At 31.2% G+C, this 5,140-nt stretch overlaps 1 long non-coding RNA gene across 1 annotated transcript; it reads left to right on the top strand.

Moving 5' to 3' along the window:
- The first annotated feature begins 2,300 nt into the window (after window positions 1-2,300).
- Window positions 2,301-4,473, top strand: LOC105120063 (uncharacterized). The gene is made up of 3 exons (XR_841250.1): window positions 2,301-2,371; window positions 2,482-2,788; window positions 3,003-4,473. It is a non-coding gene; the product is annotated as an uncharacterized LOC105120063 (long non-coding RNA).
- The last annotated feature ends 667 nt before the right edge of the window (window positions 4,474-5,140 follow it).

The raw sequence follows: 5,140 nt of genomic DNA on the forward strand, positions 1-5,140 counted from the left end.
TATATTCATGTAAATTCAAAATTACACACAAATTTATACTTTAAATAACTTAATTAAAGTTTAATATAATATTAATAACAAAATTAACTTCGTAATATAATTTGATTATTTTAACACGAGTTCAATACAAACTTTTATAATTATAGAGCACTAACTAGACTTAAAGAAAATATATTAATTATAAATAAAAAAAATTCAAAGGTTCAACAAAAATAATATGTTAACTATAAGCTTAAAAAAAAAGTGAGTTCAACAACTCAATTAGTAAATAATTTAATATACACACAAAGAAATACAATAATGAGGAATACGCACACACACCAAATTATTGTTTTAGGTTCTTATAAGAAAGTAGGGGTGAGCAAAAAAACTAAAAAATCGATTAAACCGAAAAAACTGAAAAAATTAAACCGTGAAAAAAACTGATTAAACCGATTATAATTTTAAAAAAACCAATCGATTTGGTTTTATAAACCTGAAATAAAAAAAAAAACCAAACTAAGCTGAACCCAAACAGAAAAAACCAAGCCAAATCAGTTTGAACCAAACTTTTTCTAAAATAACCAAACCAAACCAAAACTAGTCAATTTGAACTGATTCTAGTTTGATTTTGGTTTTTTTAAAAAAAACCAGTTTGGTTATTTTTTTTGATAAAAATCAACTGAACTGAAAATGATCAACCCTATAAAATTTTTTCTCAAATAGACCATAATAAGAATATTATAAGGTGAAAATTAAAATATAATGAGTATAAGGCTTTATATTGTGAAATGATTAGTCCATATAAATTGATGATTCCCTCGACAAACTAGGATTCAGATATGATGTGCATAAAAACTAATATTATCCTATTAGCATAAGTATTCTAATAAGTATACCAAAGCTTCATATCATAATAAAATAGACAAATTTATATCTCAAAGCTCAACTTATAACATCAATCTAATGAGAAGTTATCAATTTAAAAGTCAATTTAAAAGTATATATTGGCTCATATCAAGAATTTATATTCAATAATTGATCATATTTTATCGTAATAAGGATAATAATCAACATATATATTATCAAAAAACAGGATTCAATTTATATTAATAATTTTAATATTTATACCATTTCTTATATATATGAAAAATTATTCATTTACCTAACTCAAAAGTGAATATAATTCAAAAAAAAATACTGAAGGAAATTTTATTAATGTCTTGCCGGTAAAATATTAAGAATAAACATAATAAAAATTAAAAATCTAACTCATAACATTATATGTTAATGAACTAAACCAGTCATTTTTTACAAAAGTCAAATGGTTTTCTAGAAATTTAATTCAAAGAAAAACAAATTATAAAACATGATAACAATTCACCAAATAACGCTCAATACTCATCAAACCAATCTAAAAAAATAAGATTACAACTAAAGATCAATCTGAAATTTTATCAGATTTTTAGGGGTCTAATTGTAATTTTATCAGATTAAAGGATCAAACAGAAAATATCATAAATTAATAACTATACTGAAATTTTATCCATAATTGATCCTTGTTTTTATCCAGAATCTTAAATTATACTATGATGTTTTTTAAAATTTAAAGACTAAACTGTAAATTTTATAAATTAAGAGATTAAATTGAAATTCCATCATCTTCAACTCTAAACCCAGATTTTTTTATGGATAAACTATTGATTTACTAAGATATCTAACTCAATTTTATTATTTAAACAAACCATATCTCAAAATCATCATCATTGTTCAAAATCAATTAAATAAATCATTACCTATAACAATTAATCCATAATATTCTAATTAATTTATCAATCAAACTAATAATAAAATCTTCAAAACCCTAATCTTCATCAAAATAAAAAATCAAAGATAAATAACACAATCATACACATCAAAATATAAATCTTATATTTTAAACTTATTTTATCACACTCTCTTGTCCTTCCTTTATCATTTTCTCTTTTATCTTCTTCTTCTTGCCCCCTTTCTGCTCTCAAATCATAATATTCTAATAAATTCTAATACGTTATTCAAATGAAAAGGATACGAGGCAGATATCATTTTATAATACCCCTTTGTCTACTTGGTTATATTTCTGGCCCCACCAGCATTATTTTTCATCGGACTTGTTATCATTGGCTATCAAGTAAATATTGTGTTCGTGCTCGGTGGTGCGTGTTTTTCCTGCTAGTAAGTAAAAGCTTTCATCATCAATTATAACCCCTCTTAAAAGGTATCATATTTCCAGTAGATTAATGGTGCTTACTAATTTTCTCTTATTGAAACCACAACTTTTGTGTGTTATCAGATAGTGATTTATTGATTTGCAGTTATGCCCATGAATGAATCCGCAGAGAGCTCTATCAGGGTAAGCACAAGCTTCTTTGATGATCGAAAATTGATGTCTTTACTGGAATATGATCATTTTTTATTTATTTACTTCTGTCATCTTTGGTTCTTCCTGTATTTATAATACAGGTGGATGGCGAAAGCCCAGTGTGCAGTCTAGATGAGGCTCTTACTTCTGTGGGGTTTGGGACATTCCAAGTGCTTGCTTACGCTTGGTTGGATTGCAGAAGCAATGGAACTTATGATTCTATCCTTGGTGGGACCCGTGGTTAAGTCCCAGTGGGATCTCTCCCCAGGCCAAGAGAGTCTACTATCAACCGTTGTTTTTGCTGGCATGCTTGTTGGAGCATTTTCTTGGGGCCTTGTTTCGGATTACTATGGAAGGAGGCAGGCCATTTTCCTCTTATTTCCTTCCATTCTGAGATGCTTTGCCTTGGTAATAATGGTCATGAAGAGCAAATGATTTCCAATTATGTAAACCTGATCTGTATTCTGTGAATACCCTTTCTGATTTTTAGTTATAACTTACAGTCAATAACATTTTCCTGTTAGTTCTGACATTTATGCTATTTTTTTCTTGCTGCTTCAAGCTTCCTCTTATTTGTTGTCTTGATCTTATATATATTTCTGACTTCATTTAGCTTTTCCAGGAAGGGTTTGCTAGGACCAACTATTCTTACTGGCGGAGCTGGATTATTCAGTACTTTCTCCCCAAATTACGTATCCCTGTTGATTCTTCGCTGCTTGGTTGGCGTTGGCGTTGGCGTTGGCGGGACGACTGTTTTCTGCTCCTGGTTTCTAGAGTTTGCTCCCTCCTGGAATGCTTGTTTCTGATAGTACAATTGGACTGGATGAAGAATCTTCTGCGTCAGAATATACCCCTCTACTCTCGTCAACTAGAAAAATAAATCTGGATTTTGGATCAGGCTTCTCATCGTTTGTTATGCTTTTCTCATCAAAACTAATTCCAACGACGCTTTTTGTATGGGTGTTACACTTTTGGAAAAATATTCTCTTTTTATGGTATGTTGTTGCTGGCTTCAGAACTAAGTAGGGAGCAAAGCAAAAGTGGCTCGAGCACTGTCTTGCGATCAGAAAATCTTCAGGATGACAGCCTCCACGTAGATGTATTTATTACTAGTTTGGCAGGTATTGCATGCACCGTCTCCTCCACCTGCACTTAAGGTTGAGGTTTGAGGAATCCTCCATGACATGAAATGTTTACTTTCTTTTTCTTTTTCTTTCTATATATATGCATACATGTATCATCCGAAGCAATGACCGGGTAGTATGTTTTCCTGAAACTCTATGTTGTAGAGATTCTGGGCTTATTCTGTCAGCAATTGTTGTGGATACAATTGGACGCAGGCTCTCGATATCATTCATGTTTGCCTCAGCTTGTATTTTCCTCTCTCCTCTGTTTTACCATCAATCTGCAACTTTAACAACAACATTGATGTTCGGAGCTCGCATGAGTAGCAGAGTACTCTCCACGCTTGCTACAATATATGCTCAGGAGGTAAGCCCTGGAATTCACGCATTTCGTTGTATCCGAAGGTGAATGGTAGTACTTGCCAGTTCTTTTCAAGTTTCACACCTACTAGCGGTCAGTGTTGCATGGTTCTGAATAATTGATTGTCTTGGATGCTGTTCCTGCGTTATATCCAACGGCTGTGAGGGCAACTGGTTTTGGGGTTGCAAGTGCTGTACGGAGGGTTGGTGGCATGATAACCCCCCTTGTAGCGGTCGGACTAGTGACCGGTGGCCATCATACAGAAGCTATCATCCTGCTAGACATTGTGATGGCTATGTCAGGACTCTGTGTCCTGCTCATCCCAGTCCAAACCAAGGGACATGAATTCAGTGACAGCGTAGATGTATCTGATTCAAAACAAGTTGTTGCTGCCGGGCAGTAATCTCAAACCCAATCAAGCATTGTATAAAGGAATGTTTTCTGTTAGACTTCCAAAACACCAATGCAAATCATCCGCTAAGCTGCTCTGCATTATGTGGGAGTAATGGTTCCCCCAATGTAAATCTCGTTTATCTCCGATTGCTTCTCCACCACTCTTTTTTTCTTTTGCTCGAAATCTTCTCTACCTTGTAAGATATTACATTAGTGCCCGCACCTTATGGTTATTTTTCAAAATATTTTTTATTTAAAATAATATATCTTTTAAAAATGTCTTCTAATAAATTGAAATATTGTTACTTAATCTTTTATTTTTGGTATAAAAAGAAAATTACATACTACTCCTTGCAAGGAGCACGAGGTTTTGACAAAAAGAAGAAGCAAGAGGAGTTCTTGGAAAGACAGATAGTTGCTTTTTTCTTATGAACCGTGTCAAAATTATATATATTGAATTTTTGCCGTATTTTTAAAATAAATATATATAATTTTAAATATATAAAAATTCAAATAAAATAAATTTAAAAAACCATTTAAAATAAACCCTCCATAAAAAAACACCTATTAGACTCAAGCTTCGTAGCTCAAGCCTAATATATAGTAAGAGACCTAGAAGAGTGGGATCAAATGTGGTAGTCTAAGTTTAACTCTTTAATTTTCAACAAAACCAAAAATTAAAGCTAAATAATATAATTAGATACATTAAATTACAAATTTTATCTTTTAAAATTATTTTTTCTAAGTCTTTTTCTCTTTTTATTTCTCTTTTTTATATATATATTTTTTTTCTCATTTCTTCACTCCTTCCAGTTCTCTCTCTCTCAAAAGAAATTTTTTTTATTTATATTTATTAGGTTTTATTCAATTACCACAATATTC

Source organism: Populus euphratica, unplaced genomic scaffold (genome assembly GCF_000495115.2).
Source record: "Populus euphratica unplaced genomic scaffold, PopEup_1.0 scaffold4593.1, whole genome shotgun sequence".
NCBI classification, from domain to species: domain Eukaryota; kingdom Viridiplantae; phylum Streptophyta; class Magnoliopsida; order Malpighiales; family Salicaceae; genus Populus; species Populus euphratica.